The sequence below is a fragment of the Oryctolagus cuniculus genome, chromosome 7 (assembly GCF_964237555.1).
Source record: "Oryctolagus cuniculus chromosome 7, mOryCun1.1, whole genome shotgun sequence".
Classification (NCBI taxonomy): domain Eukaryota; kingdom Metazoa; phylum Chordata; class Mammalia; order Lagomorpha; family Leporidae; genus Oryctolagus; species Oryctolagus cuniculus.
In genome coordinates this window covers 120,751,727-120,774,756 of record NC_091438.1, presented here as the reverse complement: position 1 = coordinate 120,774,756, position 23,030 = coordinate 120,751,727, and the positions used below count along the sequence as shown (strand labels likewise).

The window sequence follows — 23,030 nt, the reverse complement described above, 5'->3', positions numbered from 1 at the left end:
TACCAGGACAGAACCTGGAGTGCTGGCGTCGCAGGCGGAGGATTAGCCTAGTGAGCCGTGGTGCTGGCCTTCTTATTTTATTTTTAAAAAACTTTTTTTAAAGGTTTATTTACATATTTGACAGGCAGAGTGGCAGAGGCAGAGGTAGAGCCAGAGCCAGAGAGAGGTTTTCCATTCTCTGGTTCACTCCCCAAATGGTCACAGTGGTGGAAGCTGGACCAATCTGAAGCCAGAAGCCTGGAGGTTCCTCCAGGTCTACCACGTTGGGTCGCGAACCCAAGATCTTGGGCCGTCATCTACTGCTTTCCCAAGCCATAGCAGAGAGCTGGATTGGAAGTGGAGCAGCTGGGACTCGAATTGCTTCCCATATGAGATGGCGGCACTTCAAGTCACTGTTTTACGTGCTACATCACAGTGCTGGCCCCTTTAGAAACTTTTTAAAAATTTATTTAAAGGCCAGTGACAGGAACAGAGAGACACATATAGAGAAAGAGATCTTACATCTGCTGGTTCACTCCTGAAATGCCTGTAGAAGCTGGGGCTGGACCAGGCAGAAGTCAAGAGCCAGAAACTGCATTTGGGTCTCCCATATGGTGGCATGGACCCAAGTACTTAAGCCTTTACCTACTGCCTCCCTGATACGGGATGAGGGTGGTGGCTTTAACCTGATGTTTCACAACTTTCATTCCCAAAGCTTTTTTAAATACATGGAGGAAAACTCTGCCCACCCTGAAATCTTTTATTTAAGGAATACAAACTTCATGCATTTCATAAATAAACTTTAGGAATATAGTGATTTTTCCCATTTTACCCACTCTCTCACCCCTCTTACTCCTCCCTCTACTAGTCCCATTCTTATTTTTTACTAAGCTCTATTTTTAATTTACTTTATATACACATGATTAACTCTATACTAAGTAAAGAGGTCAACAAATTGTGTGAAAGAAAAAAAAACTGTTCCTCAGCTGTTGAGACAAGGGCTATTCAAAGTCATTGCCTCTTGAAGTGTTAATTTCACTTCTATAGATTACCTTTTAGGTGCTCTATTATTTATTACAGATCAGGGAGTACATGATATTTGTCCTTTTGGGACTGATTTATTTCATTGAGTATGATGTTTTCTAGTTTCATCCATTTTGTTGCAAACGACGGGATTTCATAATTTTTTTTTTTTACCATTGTGTAGTATTCCATGGTGTACATATCCAGTAATTTCTTTATCCAGTCTTCAGTTGACAGACATTTGGGTTGATTCCTGTCTTAGTGATTGTGATTTGAGCTGCAGTAAACATGCAGGTACAGATAACTTCGTATGCCGATTTCGTTTCCCTTGGATAAATTCCCAGGAGTGGGATGGGCTGGATCATATAGATTCTGAAGTATCTCTACATTGTCTTCCACAGTGGCTGGACCAGTTTACATTCCCACCAGCAGTGGATTAGGGTCCCTTTTCCCACATCCTTGCCAACACTTGCTTGTTGATTTCTGTATGAAAGCCATTCTAATGGGGGTGAGGTGAAACCTCATTGTGGTTTTGATTTGCATTTCCCTGATGGCTAGTGATCCTAAGCATTTTTTTAAAAAGATTTATTTATTTGAAAGGCAGAGTTACAGAGAGGCAGAGGCAGAGGTAGAGAGAAAGAGAGGTCTTCCATCTGCTGGTTTACTCCCCAGATGGCTGTAACGGCTAGAGTTATGCTGATCTGAAGCCAGGAGCTTCTTCCGAGTCTCCCGTGAGGGTGCAGGAGCTCAAGGACTTGGGCCATCTTCTATTGCTTTCCCAGGCGATCTGGATTGAATGTGGAACAGCCGGGACTCGAACCAGCATCCATATGGGATGCCAGCACTGCAGGCAGAGGCTTTACCCACTACTCCACAGCACCAGCCCCAATCCTAAGCACTTTCTTGTGTCTGTTAGCCATTTGGGTTTCCTGTTTTGAAAAGTGCCTGTTTAAATCCTATGCCCATTTCTTAACTGCATTGTTGTTTTGTTGTTGAGTTTTTTGATCTCTTTATGTATTCTGTTTATTAATCCTTGATCAGTTGCATAGTTTGGAAATAATTTCTCCCATTCTGTCAGTTGTCACTTCACTTTGCTGTTTCTTTTGCAGTGCAGGTGCCTCTCAATTTGATGTAATCCTACTTGTCATTTTTGGCTTTGATTGCCTGTGCCCTAGGATCTTTTCCAAAAACTCTTTGCCTATGCCAATGTCTTGCAGGGTTTTCGCAATGTTTTCTAATAATTTGATGGTATTGGGTCTTAGATTTAGGTCTTTGATCCATGTTGAGTGGATTTTTGAATAAGCTGTAAGGTAGGGGTCTTACTTCATACTTCTGCATGTGGAGATCCAAGTTTTCCCAGCACCACTTGTTGAAGACTGTCCTGGCTCCAGGGATAGCTCCTTTATGAAAGATAAGTTGGTTATAGATGCATGGGTTGATTTCTGGTGTTTCTGTTCTGTTTCATTGGTCTATCCATCTGTTTTTGTACCAGAACCAGGCTGTCCTGATTATAACTGCCCTGTAGTATTTCTTGAAGTATGATATTGTGATGCTGCTGGCTTTGTGTTTATTATGTAAGAGTGCTTTAGCTATTTGGGGTCTCCTGTGTTTACATGAATTTCAGCATCATTTTTTCTATATCTGAGGGGAAAGTACTTAGTATTTTGATTGATACTGCATTGAATCTGTAAATTACTTTCGACAGTGTGGACATTTTGATAATATTAATTCTTTAAATCCATGAACATGGAAGATTTTCCATTTTTTAATGTCTTCTATTTCTTTAATGGTTTGTAATTCACATTGTAGAGATCTTTTATGTCCTTGGTTAAATTTATTCCAAGATATTTGATTATTTTTTATAGCTATTGTGAATAGGATTGATCTTAGAAGTTCTTTCTCAGCCATGGCATTGTCTGTGTGTACAAAGGCTACTGATTTTTCTGTGTTGATTTTATATTCTTCCACTTTACCAAAGTCTTTTATGAATTTCAGTAGTCTCTTAGTGGAGTCTTTTGCATCTCATATATATTGAATCATATCTCTGCTATTTGCTAGTTTGACTTCCCAATTTGTATTCCTTTGATTTTTTTTTTTTTTTGGCCTAATGGCTCTGGCTAAAAATTCCAGGAATATATTGAAAAGCAGTGGTGATGAGCCGGCGCCATGGCTCACTAGGCTAATCCTCCGCCTAGCGGCGCTGGCACACCAGGTTCTAGTCCCGGTCGGGGCACCGGATTCTGTTCCGGTTGCCCCTCTTCCAGGCCAGCTCTCTGCTGTGGCCAGGGAGTGCAGTGGAGGATGGCCCAGGTGCTTGGGCCCTGCACCCCATGGGAGACCAGGAAAAGCACCTGGCTCCTGACTCCTGCCATCGGATCAGTGCGGTGTGCCGGCCGCAGCGCGCTGGCCGCGGCGGCCATTGGAGGGTGAACCAACGGCAAAGGAAGACCTTTCTCTCTGTCTCTCTCTCTCACTGTCCACTCTGCCTGTCAAAAAAAAGAAAAAGAAAAGAAAAGAAAAGCAGTGGTGATGGCTGGCGCCACGGCTCACTAGGCTAATCCTCCGCCTAGCGGCGCCGGCACACCGGGTTCTAGTCCCAGTCGGGGCACCGGATTCTGTCCCGGTTGCCCCTCTTCCAGGCCAGCTCTCTGCTGTGGCCAGGGAGTGCAGTGGAGGATGGCCCAAGTGCTTGGGCCCTGCACCCCATGGGAGACCAGGAAAAGCACCTGGCTCCTGCCATTGGATCAGCGCGGTGCGCCGGCCGCGGCGGCCATTGGAGGGTGAACCAACGGCAAAGGAAGACCTTTCTCTCTCTCTCTCTCTCTCACTGTCCACTCTGCCTGTTAAAAAAAAAAAAAAGAAAAGAAAAGCAGTGGTGATGGCTGGCGCCACGGCTCACTAGGCTAATCCTCCGCCTGCGGCGCCGGCACTCCAGGTTCTAATCCCAGTTGGGGCGCCGGTTCTATCCATGTTGCTCCTCTTCCAGTTCAGCTCTCTGCTGTGGCCTGGGATCCATCATTCATTCAGGAGCATATTGTTCAGTCCCCATGTGTTTGCATATGTTCTAGAGATTCCTGAGTTGCTGATTTCCAGCTTCATTCCATTGTGGTCCAAGAAGATGGATGGTATGATTTTGATTTTTTTGAATTTGCTAAGACTTGCTTTATGGCCTAGTATGTGGTATATCTTAGAGAAGATTCCATGCACTGGTGAGAAGATTGTGTATTTTGCAACTGTAGGATGAAAAATTCTATAGATATCTGTTAGGTCCATTTGGTCTATAGTGTAGATTAACTTTTTTTCTTTGCTGATTTTCTGTCTGGTTAATCTGTTCATTGCTGAAAGTGGGGTATTGAAGTCCCCCATTACTATTGTAATGGAGTCTGTGTCTTTCTTTAGTTCCATTAACATTTCTTTTAAATAGCCATGTAACCTGTAATTAGGTACATATATTTACAGTAGTCACGTCTTCCTGTTGAGCCGCCCACAGTGACTGCCCAAAGTCCCAGCCACACCTTGCACCCTCCCACACAGTTACAGTGTTTTCTCAGGCTCTCACAGTCACGAGCACCCAACCCTCTGTCACTTCTCCCAGCCAGACTTGGTGTCTCTTCTCTGCTGGTTGCTGGGCATGCAGACATGAACTGGCACAGTTGTTATGTATGTCCAAAATGGTTGGTGCCTGCCCTCTTGACTAGTTGCAGGATGCTGGTGCCAGGTCATTGGGGAGAGAGAAACTTGCCCCATTTTTTTCCCCTCTAGGTTGGCAGGTGTACTGTTCCCCTTAGGGCTCCAAGCCGGGCCCATGCCAGGTTCTTCCCATAATTTTTATCGCCAGTGGCTTGGGCTGATGCAGTCTAGTCTCACCTCACCCTCCAAAGCTGGTGCTGAGGCTCTCAGCTGCTGGGGTTCTGAGATGTGTGCATCTTCACCTTCCATGTAGGTCCCAGGGTCTGCCTCCCCGCCAATTTGCATGGAGTTTCCTCTGTGATTTTCTTTCTAACCCTCCCCTGAGATTGCGCTCTGTCTACTTTTTTTTTTTTTTTAAACTATCTCCCCCTACACTAGAGCAGTAAATTCCCTCACTATTCCAACCATCTTGAAAAACTCTGGAGGAAAACTTTTATATAAAAGATCCTGTTAGATACAATTTATTTCATTTTTTTTCTAATTTGATTAGATCTTTAAATACTGATTCTTTGATCCAACAGATCCAGCTGCCACACTTTCTTTATATCACAGATTCTATCATTGTGTCATAAGTGGCCACATCAAAATTGTTAGTAAAAATATTAAACAGGATAAGATCAGTAATCAAGCTGTAGGCCATATCATTAGTGATGTACTTTCAGATGAATAGTACCTATGGTCAAAGCTTTTCAGCCTATTAGGAATTACTGTGTGACCTGAATTTCTACCTTTATTCATTGAAACATAATTAGAAATGTTGTCATGTAAATATCTTGCAGAAATCCAGCAGCCATAAGCAAGACAAAACAAGTGAGGCAAAAAAGGCAGTGAAGCTCTTTGGCCTGATTCAGTGAATCTGGTTATAGAGCATCAGTCTTTTTTCTTTCTACATACTAAGAGCTTGCTTTATTTGCTAATGATTAGCAAGGTGGTCTTGGGGAAGAAAATCAGCATTTCAAGACTTGAGATTTCCCACTAGTAAAAATAATATGATTATCAAGTTCCTAGAGACAGAAGAGGAATGGTGGTTTTTCAGAGCTGAGGAGAGGAGGAAATGTTACTGTTTATCATTACAGAGTTTCAGTTTGGGTGGATGAAAAAGTTCTGGCAATGGATGGAGGTAATGGTTTGTACACTACTGCAGTTATACTTAAAACCACTGATTCATATACTTGAAAATTGTTAAATTTTATGTTGTGCATTTTACCACAAAAATTAAGACTAAGCCAATATTAAACAATAGCAATGCAAAGGAGCTACTGGCCTCTTCATGTTTTTAGTTAGGAGCTACTGGTCCTGTTTTTAATTATATAAATATAATAAAAAATCAGTATTAGGCTTAATGGTGAAGCGCTGAAAAAATTTTTGTTAAAGTCAAACAAAAATATCCACTGTCACTTCTTTTGGGGAAACTACCAATGTAATTAGACAAAAGGAAAAAAAGTAAAAGACAGCTTCAGGAAAAAAAAAAGACAACAAGCAACTTGATGGAGAGATCCCCACTGGACTCCTTCAACTTTGAATTGGAGAAATAAAAGTCCCACTGGAAGGATAGTGAACAATCTGCAAGGGTAGATGCCTGTATGAGTACCTGTATATGAAGAAACCAATATAAATCAGTTGAAATGGGGTGGAACATATGATTGAGTTAGAGAATCCACAGAATTCCTATTGAGAATGGGTAAATGAGAAATAAAGGGAAAGTTAGCTGCCCTGCTGTATCAGCGAACTTCAGTCAGAGCACTTATTTGTGTATTTGCTTCTGTTGAAATTCTGCTAATGGTACCATATTGGTTTAGAACTCTGGATTTTTCTAGTATAAGTTTAAGATTTTGATTTCAATTCAATAGTTAGTGGTCAACATAGTTCCTAAAACATAATAAATGATTGAGATTATAAGAATTCTAAGTCATAATAGCAAACTTGATTATTGTCTGGACTGTGCTACCCATTATTGGAGAGTTGGAAGCATATCTTATAGCTTACCTAGCTCCTTGTCTGTGAATTCTTTTTTGCTGCTTGCATTCTGTTTTAACTCCTTCCCTCTTTGAAATTATAATAGTTAATGGGAAAAACATGTCTGAGTTCACTTATTAAACAATTGTGCAAGTACTTCCTTGACACAGTTATCCTCTTTGGTATGTAGCAGAAGTGTTTTATTTGTACTTCTCATTTTGTCACACAAAATATTAAAAAGACATTTACTTAAGAGCTGAGATTTAACAGTGTTTTTTATTGTTTCATCAATTAAGTGAAACTTTTTTTTAAACAAGGTGCATGGTGTGAAGAACAGGATTACTATTACAATTTGATATTGCTGCCTTGATTTATGCTAAGGTGCAAGCAGTTCTATCCAACCATTGCTATTGCATCTTCTCTGTACTTGTCAACATAGTGAAAAGGGCATATTAAGGCATTATTTCATAATGTTGTTAATGAAAATAGTTTTGATCTTTTATAATTCCTGAAAGGATTTTGTGGATTCCTAGGAGTCTGGACCACATTTTGATGAATTTAGGCTATTCCAGAGATTCTCAATTTTGTGTATAGATACCTTCAAGCAACCTCTACTTTACATCATAGCACTGCCTAGCTTGTTTTAAAAACTCATAAATTCAACAGTTTGATTAGGTCAACTCTGAGTGTTTGACTTATAATTCTTTAAAAAATAGTTTTGGCAGCAGGTTAAGTTGCCATTTGGAACTTGTATATTCCATATTGGAGTGCCTGGGATTGAATCCCACTTCCACCTCTACTTCTGATCTGGCTTCCTGCTCATGTGCCTGGGAGGCCCAGTTCCCTGCCACCCATGATCTGGCTTCCTGCTCATGTGCCTTGGAGGCCCAGTTCCCTGCCACCCATGTGGGAGACCTGGATGGAGTTCTGGGCTCATGAGTTTGGCTTGGCCCAGCACTGGCTGTTGAGAGCATTTGGGGTGTAAACCAGTGAATGGAAGATCTCTCTCTGTCACTCTCCCTTTCAGATAAATTTTTTATTTATTGTTGTTCTTTAAAAATTATTTTTTGAAAGGCAAAGTTATACAAAGGGACAGGCCGAGAGAGAGAGAGAGAGAGAGCGAGAGAGCAAGCGAGTGAGCCATCTGTTGGTTCTCCTGCCAAATGGCCACAATGGCCAGGGCTGGGCTAGACTGAAGCCAGGAACCAGGAGCTTCATATGGGTCTCCCACATGGGTGCAGGGACCCAAGCACCTGGGCCATCCTCTGCCGTTTTCCCAGGCACATTAGCAGGGAGGTGGATTGGAGGTGGAACAGCCAGGACTTGAACTGGTGCCCACATGGGATGCTGTCACTGCAGGTAGTGGCTTTGCCCACTGTACCACAGTGCTGGCCCCAATATATTTTTTTTTAAGATTTATTTTATTTATTTGAAAGGCAAAGTTAGAGATTGAGATCTTCCATCTACTGGTTGACTCCCCAAATGGCTGGGGCTGAGAACTCCATTCAAGTATCCCACATGGATGACAGGGGCCCAAGTACTTGGACCATCTTCTGCTGCTGTTTCAGGTGCATTAGCAGGGTGCTGGATCAGAAGTAGAGTAGCTGGGACTTGAATTGGCACTTACAATGTACGCCAATGTTGCATGTGGTGACACTCTGTGCCGTGATGCTGGCCCCTCAAATTTTTTATAACAAGAATAAAAATACAGTTTTAAGGCTTGCATTCAGTACTTCATTACTTTGAACAAATCTTAAAAAGTATAGTTGTTGATTTTTTTGACATTTAGATCCTAAGACATTCTTGTAATAAAAATATTTGTTTTTGTAGCTCCTTTGGGAAAAGGCAAAGAAATTTAGGAATATTTTCAGCAAGCTATTGAAGTGAAAGCAGTTGGAATTAGTTTCATTTTCTCATTGTGTGTGTTATACAGTGATTAGTGTGAGATTTGGGGTCACGTTGGGAGTAAGATGGGACTTCTTTTTAGTGTAGTCCTATTTAAGGAAACTGTTGCTAAAATCTCTTCACAAGTAGGGGCTGGTGTTGTTACACAGTGGATTAAGGCACTGCTTACCATGTCCCTCATCCCATATAGGAGTGCCTGTTTGAGTCCTAACTGCTCTGCTTCTGATTCAGCTTCCTGCTAATGTGCCTGGGCAAGCAGAAGATGACCCCCAGATAGGGTTCTAGGCTCATGGATTCTGCCTGGCCTAGCCCCAAGCTGTTGTGGCCATTTGGGAAGTGAGCCAGTGGATGGAAGATATTTCTCTCTCTCTCTCTCTCTCTCTCTCTCTGACTTTCAAATAAATGAAAATAAATCTTAAAAAATTTTTAGGAAGTTTTGTATTGATTTTTGCTGGAAATAATTGGTAACTGACCGGTCCTAATCTGTTCTCTCAATGAGCTCTTTGTTCTCATCTATTATTCTTCATCTCACTGAATTTGCTCTTCATCATTGTGTTTCCTCCAGAACGCTCTTCTACAAAACATTTACAGGGTAGTTCTCTGACATTCAGTTTTTGACATAATGTCCCCTCTCAGTGAGATCTTCCCTGGCTAACTTCTCTAAATTTGAAACCTCCAATCTTTCCTCTCTCTTGCTTTCTTTATTTTCCATCTTATCAAGTAGCATCTAGCATACCACATACCGTCTAGCATTCCATACCACAAGATTAACTTGTTTATTAGCTATTTTCACTCAGTAGAATGTAAGCTTCCCCAGGGGCCAAGGTTTTGCCTGATTGCTTGCTGTTTCATCTCCAGTAAGCTCATTTTATACAGTTGAATGGATTTGTCAACCAGAAAAGCTCTTTTTTTTTTTTTCCTGCAGAATATATTTTTCTATCCTGTTTTTTCAAAGATTTATTTATTTGGAAAGTAGAGTTATGTAGAGAGAGGGAAAGACAGAGAGGAAGATCTTCCATCCACTGGTTCACTCCCCAAATGGCTGCATCTGCTGGGCCTGGGCCTGGGCCGGGGCCTGGGCTGGGGCCTGGGCCGGGGCCTGGGCCGGGGCCGGGCTGAAGCCAGGAGCTTCATCTGGGTCTCTCACATGGGTGCAGGGATCCAAGGACTTGGGTTGTCTTTTGCTGCTTTTCTTCGTGCATTAGCAGGGAGCTGGATCAGAAGTAGAGCAGCTAGGACTTGAACCAGCACCCATATGGAATGCCAGTACTACAGGCAGCAGTTTAATATACTATACCACAGCTATGGCCCTAGAAATATATTTTTGTTACATGCTGGAACAGTTGTATATATTGAAACTGCCAAGAATTAGTTTGTATTTTTTACAGGTTTTACTTAAGATTAAAAAAAAAAGTTTTCTTCCTCTTTTTTCCCCTAATTCTTCCAAGTCCTACTTTTAATACTCAGTTCAAAGCTTATCTATGAAGCCTTACCAGATAATTCTAAACTGTAATGATTTTTGTTTCCTCTTGGTTTTTATAACACATTTGCATATATTGCATTTTAATATTTGATATTTCTGAATGGTGACCTATATATTTTGTGTTTTTTTAATATTTTATTTATTTATTTTAAAGATTTATTTATTTATTTGAAAGAGTTACAGAGAGGAGAGGCAGAGAGAGAGAGAGAGAGGTCTTCTATCCGATGGTTCACTCCTCAACTGGACGCAATGGCAGGAGCTGTGTCGATGATGCCAGGAGCCAGGAGCTTCTCCAGGTCTCCTATGTGGGTGCAGGGGCCCAAGGACTAGGGCCATCTTCTATTCCCCTGCTAGGCCATAGTAGAGAGCTGGATTAGAAGTGGAGCAGCCGGGTCTCGAACCAGTGCCCATATGGGATGCCAGCGCCTCAGGCCAGGGCGTTAACCCACTGCGCCACAGCGCTGGCCCCCTGTTCCAATCTTATATGCTGTGACCAATAAATGGAATTTGTTTTGGTATGGCTTAAATGAGTTTGAAATCCATTAGAAGTGAATCGTGGTATCTAGATTACATAAAGAATCATTGTGCCTGAGAAGGCTCTTAACTTCAGTGGGGCAGTGGTTTGTTGTAGGGAAATAATTGTGTAAGTCACAGTGAACTATAGCAGTTTGAACATGGCTGAAATAAAGTGTTTAATCACTTTTCTATCATATTAATGTTTATTGACATTAAAAAGCAGATTATAGTGTAATAATTTGGATTGTCCTTAGAAGAATTTGAGCCACTACCCATTATTATTAAATTATTAATAATATCTAAATTTTATACAGCCAAGTCCTAACCCATATCTGATTTAGGAGGAAGAAGCAGAGAAGTATCCATTATGTTATAGTCTGTGGATATTATATCTTTTTTAATCCTCATAGCAATTTTTTGAGAGGGTTGTTGGTATTCTCACTTTATCAGATATTTCCTAATGTGGTTCAGGTCAATGGTTGGTGCTCTTTTCATTTCTTGACATTTTTTTTCAGTCTTTGATTCAGCAAATTTGCCAGGTTTGAGTTGTAGCCATGATCCAGTCAGGCATGATCCTTTCCCCTCATGAAGTAAATTGCCTGGTGGAGGTCTTTCACTGATACTGTCTTTGAGTTATATTTCAAATGATAGTGATGACTGTTTGTGGAATACTTTAGAAAGTATTTTTCCATTGTCATTTAATTTTATAATCCTTACTGTGATCTTATAACCCAGAGAGATTAAATTTTATTAATATTATCCTAATTTGAAAACAGAAATTGAGATTTAGGAATATTAAGATCTTATAGTTGGGGCCGGCGCTGTGGCTCAGTGGGTTAAAGCCCTGACCTGAAGTGCGGGTATCCCATATGGGTGCCAGTTCGAGACCCGGCTGCTCCAGTTCCGATCCCGCTCTCTACTATGGCCTAGCAGGGGAGTAGAAGATGGCCCCAGCCGAAGGAAGAACTCTCTCTCTCTGTCTCTACCTTTCTCTGTAATCTGTCTTTCAAATAAATAAAATAAATCTTTTTTTAAAAAAAAGATCTTATAGTTAGGGGCCAACACTGTGGCATTGTGGGTGGGGCCACCACTTGTAGTGCCGGTATCCCACATGGGCTCCAATTCAAGTCTCGGCTGCTCCACTTCCGATCCAGCTCTCTGCTATAGCCTGGGAAAACAGTAGAAGATAGCCCAAGTATTTGGGCCCCAGTACCTGTGTGGGAGGCCCAGAAGAAGCTCCTGGCTCCTGGCGTGGATCACCGCAGCTCTGGCCATTGTGGTCATTTGGGGAGTGAGCCAGCAGATTGAAGAGCTCTCTCTTTCTCTTTCTGCCTCTCCTCTCTATGTGTAACTATGACTTTCAAATAAATAAATAAATTTTAAAGTTTTTTAGTTAGACAATGACTGAACCTCAAATGCAGGTCATTTGGCTCCAAGGATCCTGTACTTCTTCAGTGACACCACATTGTCTCATTGTTTGATATGAAACTACAAGCCTAGATCACCCAGAATGATATCTTGAAAACAACCAGTGTAGCAGCACTTAATAGAAAAGAGCTGTACCAGGCAGGACATGTAGAAAGAAGGAAATGAGGATACCGAACAGCTGTATCAGTATGCTTAACTGGACTTGTCCTTTTTTTTTTTTAAGATTTATTCATGGCCAGCCCCGCGGCTCACTAGGCTAATCCTCTGCCTTGCGGTGCCAGCACACCGCACACCGGGTTCTAGTCCCGGTGGGGGCACCAGATTCTGTCCTGGTTGCCCCTCTTCCAGGCCAGCTCTCTGCTGTGGCCAGGGAGTGCAGTGGAGGATGGCCCAAGTCCTTGGGCCCTGCACCCCATGGGAGACCAGGATAAGTACCTGGCTCCTGCCATCGGATCAGCGCGGTGTGCCTGCCACAGCGTGCTGGCCGCGGCGGCCATTGGAGGGTGAACCAATGGCAAAGGAAGACCTTTCTCTCTGTCTCTCTCTCTCACTGTCCACTCTGCCTGTCAAAAAAAAAGAAAAAAGATTTATTCATTTATTTGAAAGAGTTACACAGAGAGAAGGAGAGGAAGAGAGAGAGAGAGAGAGAGAGAGAGAGAGAGAGTCTTCCATCCGTTGGTTCACTCCCTAGGTAAGTGGACTTAGTCTTTAAAAATGTAGTTAGAGGTTTTAGCACGATGAGCTCAATCAGCACCAGGTATGACTTGTCAGCCTCCACATTTTCTTCAGGTGGAAGAGGTTTTCAAGTGGAATATGCTATGAAGGCTGTGGAAAGTAGTAATATAGCTATTAGAACCAGATCTGAAGATGGTGTTGTCTTTGGAGTAGAAAAATTAGTCCTTTCTAAACTTTAGAAGGTTCTAGCAAATGACTTTGATGTTGATCGACATGTTGGAATGGCAGTTGAGGGATTGTTGACTGATGCGTGTTCTTTAGCAGACATTGCAAGAGAAGAAGCTTCCACCTTTAGATCTAACTTTGGTTGTAATGTTTCACTAATGCATCTTGCAGACCAGAGTGGCCATGTCTGTCTGTACTTATATGCTGTACTATGCTGTTAGACTGTTTGGCTTCAGTTTCATGTTTGGGTCTTACAGTGTGAATGATGGCAAATAACTGTATATGACTGACCCATCAGGTGTTTCATGTGGTTATTGGGACTGTGCCATTGGCAAAGCCAGGCAAGCTGCAAAGACAGCAATAGAAAAGCCTCAGATGAAAGAAATGATCTACCGTGGTACTGTTTTTTTTTTTTTTTTTCCACAGGCAGAGTGGACAGTGAGAGAGAGACAGAGACAGAGAGAAAGGTCTTCCTTTTGTCGTTGGTTCACCCTCCAATGGCTGCCGCGGCCGGTGCATCGCGCTGATCCGAAGAAAGGAGCCAGGTGCTTCTCCTGGTCTCCCATGGGGTGCAGGGCCCAAGCACTTGGGCCGTCCTTCACTGCACTCCCTGGCCGCAGCAGAGAGCTGGCCTGGAAGAGGGGCAACCTGGACAGAATCCGGCGCCCCGACCAGGACTAGAACCTGGTGTGCCGGCGCCGCAAGGCAGAGGATTAGCCTTTTTTTGTGTGTGTGTGTGTTTTGTTTTTGACAGGCAGAGTGGATAGTGAGAGAGAGAGACAGAGAGAAAGGTCTTCCTTTGCCATTGGTTCACCCTCCAATGGCCGCCGCGGCCGGCGCGCTGCGGCCGGCGCACCACGCTGATCCGATGGCAGGAGCCAGGAGCCAGGTGCTTTTCCTAATCTCCCATGGGGTGCAGGGCCCAAGCACCTGGGCCATCCTCCACTGCACTCCCTGGCCACAGCAGAGGGCTGGCCTGGAAGAGGGGCAACCGGGACAGAATCCGGCGCCCCGACCGGGACTAGAACCCGGTGTGCTGGTGCCGCAAGGCGGAGGATTAGCCTAGTGAGCCGCGGCGCCGGCCAGGATTAGCCTATTGAGCCACAGTGCCGGCCCTACCGTGGTAGTTAAAGAAGTTGCTGAAATAATTTACATAGTACATGATGAAGGGTGAAGCTTTTTATTTTTTTTAAAAGATTTATTTATTTGAAAGAGTTAGAGAGAGAGAGGTGGAGGGCAGAGAGAGAGAGAGAAAGAGAGTCTTCCATCTGCTGGTTCACTCCCCAATTGGCTGCAATGGCACCTGTCTGAAGCCAGGAGCAAGGTGCTTCCTCCAGGTCTCCCACACAGGTGCAGGGGCGCAAGGACTTGGGCCATTTTCTACTGCTTTCCCAGGCCACATCAGAGAACTGGATTGGAAGTGGAGCAGCTAGGTCTTGAACTGGCGCCAATATGGGATGCCAGCACTGCAGGCAGTGGCTTTACCTGCTATGCCACAGCGCCAGCCCCCATCCAGAGTCTTTTATAAAGAAAGCACTACTATACCCTGTACTAAGTAGGAGATAACAGTAGGTAAGTTAGAAATTGCCTGTAAGCCCATGACTTCTGTGAGGAACTTCAAAATGTTCATGGAAAAATTAAAAGGAGTCAGTATTTTGACACATTGGGTTAAGTTGCTGTTTTCAACACCAGCATCCCATATGGTATACTGATGTCTGCAGGAGATGGCTTAATGTGCCATGCCACAAAGCCAGCCTCTCATTCCTTTCTTAAAATAAATTATCCCTTTGTGAACTGCTGATTTGGGGGAACATTGTCCCCATAAACTTTTTATAAAGCATTGATGATTTCATCATTCTTCTACCCAAGCTTTACTGTGAATTAGATGTTCGTTTTTGCTTTAATTTAATAGAATTTGTATTGCTCTGATAGGGATTCTTTTCAACCTAATGCATTATCTGTCTTAGTGCTTCAAACTTAATCATATTCAGACAAGCTATAACAAATTAGGACACATTTATTTTGGTACAAAAAATTTTGAAATCCACATAGTTTGTTTCCATAGTATACATATACATTTCCATGACCATTCTGAATATTCCCTGTACTTTTCATGCAGGAATGGGGAACCTTTTTTTCTGCCAGGTACCACTTAAATATTTATAATATCATTCACAGGCCATACAAAATTATCAGCTTAAAAATTAGCCTTCTACAGACTTACTGAATTTTGAGTCCAACCTACAGTTGCCATGGCAGAGCCAGACCAAGTGAGTTTGTGGGCCTTTTATGGCTCATAGGCCAGACATGCCATACCCCAGATTAGAAAGTATTTCCTACCCATTTTCCCTAAACCTAAGCAATCAAAAGCAATTAGATAGCAGAACCTGAAATTCTCTTAGCAAAAGAGTGATCAAGATTGTTATCCTTGGCTGGTGCCGCGGCTCAATAGGCTAATCCTCCGCCTAGCGGCGCTGGCACACCAGGTTCTAGTCCCGGTCGGGGTGCCGGATTCTGTCCCGGTTGCCCCTCTTCCAGGCCAGCTCTCTGCTATGGCCCAGGAGTGCAGTGGAGGATGGCCCAAGTCCTTGGGCCCTGCACCCCATGGGAGACCAGGATAAGCACCTGGCTCCTGCCTTTGGATCAGCGCGGTGCACCGGCTGCAGCGCGCCGGCTGTGGCAGCCATTGGAGGGTGAACCAATGGCAAAGGAAGACCTTTCTCTCTCTCTGTCTCTCTCTCTCTCTCACTGTCTACTCTGCCTGTTAAAAAAAAAAAAAAATTGTTATCCTTTGTAACTTGACAGACTGTATGGGTCAGAACTGAGGAGTCATACCAGAAAATATTTGTATCATATTTAACAAAGAATTAATGCCCAGGATATGTAAAGATTCTGACAAATTATTTTTTTTTTTTTTTTTTTTTTTTTTTTTTTTTTTGTGACAGGCAGAGTGGACAGTGAGAGAGAGAGAGACAGAGAGAAAGGTCTTCCTTTGCCGTTGGTTCACCCTCCAATGGCCACCGCGGCTGGCGCGCTGCGGCCGGCGCACCGCGCTGATCCGATGGCAGGAGCCAGGAGCCAGGTGCTTTTCCTGGTCTCCCATGGGGTGCAGGGCCCAAGCACCTGGGCCATCCTCCACTGCACTCCCTGGCCACAGCAGAGGGCTGGCCTGGAAGAGGGGCAACCGGGACAGAATCCGGCGCCCCAACCGGGACTAGAACCCGGTGTGCCGGCGCCGCTAGGCGGAGGATTAGCCTAGTGAGCCGCGGCGCCGGCCGATTCTGACAAATTATTAAAAAAATACAGACATGGGGCTGGTATTGTGGCACAATAGAATACACTGCTTGTGATGCCAGCATCCCCATTGGGGAATTAGTTCAAGTCTGTGCTTCTGATCCAGCTCCCTGCTGGATAGGCAGCAAGTGATGGCCCATGTGTGTGGGTCCCTGCCATCCACATGGGAGACCAAGAAAGTGTTCCTGGCTCCTGGCTTTAGCCTACCTCAGCTCTGACTGTTGTGATCATTTGTAAAGTGAACCAATGAATGGAAGATCTCACTTTTTTTTTTTAAGATTTATTTATTTGTTTGAAAGTTACATAGAGAGAAGGAGAGGCAGAATGAGAGAGAGAGGTCTTCCATCTGCTGGTTCACTCCCCAGATGGCCTCAGCAGGCAGAGCTGCACTAATCCAAAGGCAGGAACCAGGAGCTTCTTCCAGGTCTCCACACTGGTGCAGGGGCCTAAGGACTTTTGCCATCTTCTACTGCTTTCCCAGACTATAGCAGAGAGCTGGATCAGAAGTGGAGCATCTGGGACTTGAACCAGTTCCCATATGGGATGCCACCACAGCATTGGCCCCAAGATCTCACTTTGTCTCTTTCTCCTTCTTTCCTCTCTCCCTCCCTCCCCTTCCCTCATTGCCTCTCCCTTCCTTTCTCCCCCTCCCCCGTCACTCTGCATTTCAAATAAATAAATATTTTCCAAAAAGAAAAATGCAAACATCCCAACAGAACAAAAATTGTTGAAGGATTTGAACAGGAGATCACAGAATAAGAAACATAAGACTAAAAAGTTTTTTTTTTAAGAAAGTTGTGTTACTGATTATCAGGGAAATGATAGTTCCATAATATATCATTTTTACTTTCAGTGTGAAAATAATAGTTAATAATAGCAAATATAAGTAATAATATTAGGTAATGAGAAAACTTTAGTGAGTGATTTCTTTTTTTTTTTTTTTTTTTTTTTTTGACAGGCAGAGTGGACAGTGAGAGAGAGAGACAGAGAGAAAGGTCTTCCTTTGCCGTTGGTTCACCCTCCAATGGCCGCCGCGGCCAGCACGCTGCGGCCAGTGCACCGCACTGATCCGATGGCAGGAGCCAGGTACTTATCCTGGTCTCCCATGGGGTGCAGGGCCCAAGGACCTGGGCCATCCTCCACTGCACTCCCTGGCCACAGCAGAGAGCTGGCCTGGAAGAGGGGCAACCGGGACAGAATCCGGCACCCCGACCAGGACTAGAACCTGGTGTGCTGGCGCTGCAAGGCGGAGGATTAGCCTAGTGAGCTGCGGTGCCGGCCGCAATTTCTATAAGGTAGGCAAAACAATCCCTAGAACAATTTTATGAGGGTGATACTATTATTAATATTTCATTGCTAAGAAACCTGAGGCATAAGAGCATAAGTTGTTCAAGACTGAAACTTAGGGGCTGGTGATGTGGTATAGTGGGTAAAACCACTGCCTGTGATGGATTCCAGATGGGTGTCAGTTCGATCCCTCTTGTTCCACTTGCGATCTGTCTCCCTGTTAATGGCCTGGGAAAAGCAGCAGAGGATGGCCCAAGTGTTTGGGCCCCTGCAACCCACTTGGGAGACCTGGAAGAAGCTCCTGGCTTTGACCTAGCCCAGCGCTGGCTGTTGGGACCATCTGGGGAGTGAACCAGAGGATGGAAGATCTTTCTCTTTCTCTCTGTGTCTCTCCCTCTCTCTCCTTCCCTAACTCTGACTTTAAAATAAATAAATAAATCTTAAAAAGATCAGACCTGCAGAACTTGTTGAGCCCATGTTTGAACTTAGCTCTTGTCTCTAGTGTCTGTTGTCATTGGAATGCTGCCCTTGTCTGGGTTGGTTACCATTACACTTGTGTAGCCAGTCTCTAGAACAGTGCCCCACGTAAGGAAAGTGTTTAAATATTTATTGAATGAAAGAGCACAGGTAACCAGTTTTTAAGATGAAAACATATTAGACACATCATTTTGGAAGGTAATTTATCAGTATGAAAAAAGATACACTAGTGACTTCATAATTACATCTAATGTTGATCATAAACCCACATGTGTTCAAGGAGGCATGTACTAGGAAGTTAATAGCAACGTTCTTTATAATGGAAAATTTAAACACTCATCATTGCTACACATAGTTAATAAATGTATTAGCTATATGTAAATAACTGAAAAAACTATGGTATGATATAGAATTCTACATGTGCAGTTGAAATATATGGTATTTGATTTGGAAAGATATCTAGGGTGTTTGCATGTTATGGAATGAGACGAGCATAGTGTGGGATCTTCCTTACAAAATAGATTCTGTATGGTGAAAAAGTTGAGTAATCCACGAAAATATCATAGAAGGGGCCGGCACTGTGGTGCAGCAGATTAAACCACTGTCTGCAGTGCTGGCATCCCATATGGGTGCTGGTTCAAGCCCTGGCTGCTGCATTTCCAATCCAACTCCCTGCTAACGTGCCTGGGAAGGCAGTGGAGAATGGCCCAGGTGCTTAGGCCTCTGCGCCCGTGTGGGAGACCTGGATGAAGCTCCTCACTCCTGGCTTTGGTCTGGCCCATCCCTGGCCATTGTGCGAGTGACCCAGCGGATGGAAGCTCACTCGCCCTCTCTCTCTCTCTCTCTCTCTCTCTCTCTCTCTCTCTCTCTCTCTCTCTCTCTCTCTCTCATACACACACACACTCTCACTCTCACTCTCTCTCTGTAACTCTTTCAAATGGGTGAATAGATCTTTCTAAAAATAGCATAGAAAGCATGTGTTTAAATATCTTTATAGTATTTGTATTAAGAGGGCTTTTCTAAACATGTGAAATGCAGAAGCCAAAAAGGAGAAGATTGATGAATTTGACCACGTAAAATGGAAAACTTTATGTAGAAAAACAAACATTAACTTAGACAAGGATTTCAAATATCACATATATATGTAATACTTAAAGGCAAATTGCAGAAGGAGTAAATAGTAAATCTTTTTTAAAAAGATTTATTTATTTATTTGAAAGTCAGAATTAAACACAGAAGGAGAGGCAGAGAGAGAGAGGTCTTCCATCCGATGGTTCACTCTCCAATTGGCTGCAATGACCGGAGCTGTGTGGATCTGAAGCCAGGAGCCAGGAGCTTTTTCTGGGTCTCCTATGCGAGGACAGGGGCCTAAGGACCTGGGCCATCCTCTACTGCTTTCCCAGGCCATTGCAGAGAGCTGGATTGGAAGTGGAGCAGCCAGGACTTGAACCGGCACCCATATGGGATTCCGGCACTGCAAGTGGCAGCCTTACCTGCTACTGCACAGTGCCATCCATAAATAAATCTTTAAAAAAAGAATAAAAGGGAGTCAAGAACTTAGAGTTGGAGATTTTCTTTGGGTTGTAATTGAATAATATTGTAATGTTCTTAAGTAATTCGAGCATGGGTTTGTTTCATCTTATACAAGTACCCTAAGCTTTCGTCTTATGTAGTTATCTTAAGCTTTGAGACCTTCACGTTATGTTCTCAAAATTTTTTAAAAAGTTTGTTTATTCAAAGGGCAGTGTGACAGAGAGAGAGAGAGAGAGAGAGATTGATTTTCCATTGGCTGGTTCACTCTTCAAATGGCTGCAAAAACCAGGGCCAGGCCAGGGTGAAGCCATGGAGCACTCAGGATTTAAACTGGCACTGCAGTAGGGGATGCCAGTGTCACAAGTGCCACAATGCCACCTCCTTCTCAAATTTGACATAGTTAAATGTTAGATACAATTCTCTAAATGCTTACAAAAAGTTATCAAGGCAGGAGTGTTTGTAGTATCAACTTTTATTTCAAGCATTAAAATTTTGTAAGATTTATTTATTTGAAAGGCAAAGTTACAGAGAAGCAGAGAGGGGGCTGCAGAGGTCTTCCATTCGCTGGTTCACTCCCTATTTGGCTGCAGCAGCTGGAGCTGCACTGATCAAAGCTAGGAGCCAGGAGCTTCCTCTGGGTTTCCCATGCAGGTACAGGGGCCCAAGGACTTGGGCCATCTTCTACTGTTTTCCCAGGCCATAGCAGAGAGCTGGATCAGAAGTGTAGCAGCTGGGATTCGAACCAATGCCCATATGGAATGCCAGCACTTCAGGCGGAGGCTTAGCTCATTATGCCACAGCACCAGCCCCTCAAGCATTAATTTTATAAACCTTCAAATTTGACTAAATTCTGATATTTGGTACTTTGTATGTGAAATAAATTACTTACATGGATGGGATTAGTAGTGAGTCACATTGTAACTGATTTACATATGAGAGAGCTTCTTCAAAAAACTGTGGAAAAATAGAATTAAAAGATAATTTGCATTTCCATGTATATTTGAAGCCCTTCCATATGCTTTCTTTTTTAGTAAGCTTTATTTTCTAGAGCATTTTTTAAAAAGATTTATTTATTTATTTGAAAGGCAGAAATAGAGGGAGAGACAGACAAAGAGAGATTGATCTTCTATCTGTTGGTTCACTCCCTAGATGGCTACAATAGCCAGGACTAAGTCAGGGCAAAGCTGAGAGCCGGAATTTTTTCCAGGATTGCCACATGGGTGTGGGAGCCTAGGCAGTTGGACCATCCTCTGCTGCTTTCCCAGGCACATTGGAAGGGAGCTGGATCAGAAGTGTAGCAGCCAGGATATGAACTAATACCTATATGGGATGCTGGGGCTTTAACTCACTGAGCGACAGTGTCGGCCCCTTCTAGAGCAGTTTTTAAATTTACAGCAAATTGAGAGAGATTTCCCATGTACATGTTACTCCCGCACTTGTGTAGCCTTCTTCATAATCACTATTCCCCACCAGAGAGGAGTATTTCTTGTAATTGATGAATCTATTTTGACACATCATTATCACCCAAATACTGTAGTTTATATTAAGGTTTAGTTCTGCTGTTGTGTATTTTGTGGAATTGGGCAAAAATATAATGATGTGCACCTACCCTAATAGTGTCATAAAAAGTAGTTTTACCACGCCCCCAGATCTTATGTTCTGCCTGTTCATTTCTTCCTTCCCCAGCCTCTGACAATGATTGATCTTTTTGCTATCTTTTTGTGAATATCATTTACTTGGAATCGAGTATATATTGTTTTCATTTCGGCTTGTTTCACTTAAAAATATGCCTGCAATGGCTGGGTCTGGGTTTTCAGGTCCTCCAGATTGGCAGCAGGAACCCGGTTACTTGAGGCAACACTGGTGCTTCCAAAGGCATACATTAGCAGGGAGTTGAAATTGGGAGGGGAGCCAGGACCCAAAGCTAGTCACTCCTGTATGTGGATATGTAATGTGGACATTCCCACCTGTGGCTCAGTGGCTAGGATAAATGCCTGCTCACCCTTCTTTCTTTTTTTTTCCTCTCAATTTTTAGAAAAACTTCTTTGCTTTTGCAGGTTTGGAGGTTTCTAATGAGATTTCCTATGTGTGAAGAATTTTTCTTAGGTCTAGTGTCCTAATGAGCCCATGAAAAACATTCTTCATTTCTGTTACATTGTTATTGTTTTGTGGTAGAATGTTTTGGTCTCTAGCATTTCTTTTTGGTTCTTTCTTAGAATGTCAGTCTTTGCCTCCATTGCCCATCTGTTCTTGCAGGCTATTTTACCCACTATAGCTCTTAATACATTAATCATAGGTTTTAAAAAAATCCTGGTCTCATCATTCCAACATTCCTGCCTATCTGAGTCTAATTTTCATGCTTGCTGTGTCTTTAGAAATGTTTTTTTGCCTTTTAGTTTGTAGTAATCATTTCTTGATAGGTGGAAAAGATGTATCATATTAAAGGGACTGCTGTAAATATTCCTGTAGTAATGTGGGAAGGTGTGGGAGGAAGGGAAGCATTATACAGTCTGATGATTAAGTCTTAGTCTTTTAACAGATCTGTGCCTTAGGACTGTGAACTTCCCTAGTGCTTCTCAATTCTTTTTTCCTCCATTGAGGGGGCATAGGATAGCTAAATTGGGCTGGAGTTGATCAGGGCAATTAGACCCTGATATAACCCCAGTAGGTTCTGCACTGGTTAGTATTTTCTGAGGGTAGACCTTATTAAGAATAATGCTTTTGGCATATTTCAAATGGTTCTTCTCCCTACTCCCTGCCAAAAGGCATGAGGAGATTTGTGTGTGTGTGTGTGTGTGTGTGTGTGTGTGTGTGTGTGTGATGCTCACTATAACTGATTAGAGCTCTTATAGGTAAAATTCACAAAAGTATGGGAGCTCCCCTGTGAGTGGATCTTCTTGGAATTTGTAACTGCCAGAGCTGTGTACGCCAGGCCTCTAGCAATTTATTAGTTGCAGTTAAGGTTTTCCCAGTGCTAGTTCCCACAGAGGTTTCTGCTCAGGTAATTTTTGATATTCTGTATTCACCTGTTATCTCTTCAAATTTTGAGGTAATGGTTTGCTCTGTGACCTTTTTTTAAAAATGGATCCAAGAACAGCTGTTAATTTTTTTAGTTTGTTCACTTTTTAATTTGTTGTTAGGATTGAGCCGTGACTTCCAGGATTCTTGCATGCTAAACCAGAAGCTGGAAGTCTACATATACTCTCATTATTTTGGTGCACAGAATTTGAAGTAAACAAATTATTTCTGTCAGTCTGCTACTTGGAATGGTCTAAAACAAAAAACCCACCCCTCTACTCATGAATTTATCTTTTGTTAATTATCTATTTGTAGATCCTAGAATATTTTTTAGTGTCTGGTCTTTGAAATAAAAAAAAATGTTTGAAAGACAGAGACAAAAGCAGACAGAGAGACAGATCACTCCACAGGTTCCCTCTCCAAATGCCCGCGACAACCAAAGTTCAGCCAGGCCAAAGCCAGGAGATCAGAACTCCATTTCCATCTCCCATATGGGTGACAGGGACCCAAGTACTTGAACTATCATCTGTTGACTCCTAGG

General features: G+C 42.9%; 1 protein-coding gene, 1 long non-coding RNA gene and 1 pseudogene across 8 annotated transcripts in view; 2 read left to right on the top strand and 1 right to left on the bottom strand.

The window, feature by feature from the left end:
• LOC103350185 (translation initiation factor IF-2) overlaps positions 1 to 4,977 on the bottom strand; it is a 64,933-nt gene extending 59,956 nt beyond the window's left edge. The window contains exon 1 of the long non-coding RNA XR_011390051.1: positions 4,870 to 4,977. This is a non-coding gene — a long non-coding RNA (translation initiation factor IF-2). The remainder of the gene's footprint in view (positions 1 to 4,869) is intronic.
• ZFYVE9 (zinc finger FYVE-type containing 9) overlaps positions 1 to 23,030 on the top strand; it is a 210,229-nt gene that overhangs the window by 24,801 nt on the left and 162,398 nt on the right. The window lies entirely within an intron of this gene.
• LOC138850649 (proteasome subunit alpha type-3 pseudogene) lies at positions 12,574 to 13,671 on the top strand (annotated as a pseudogene).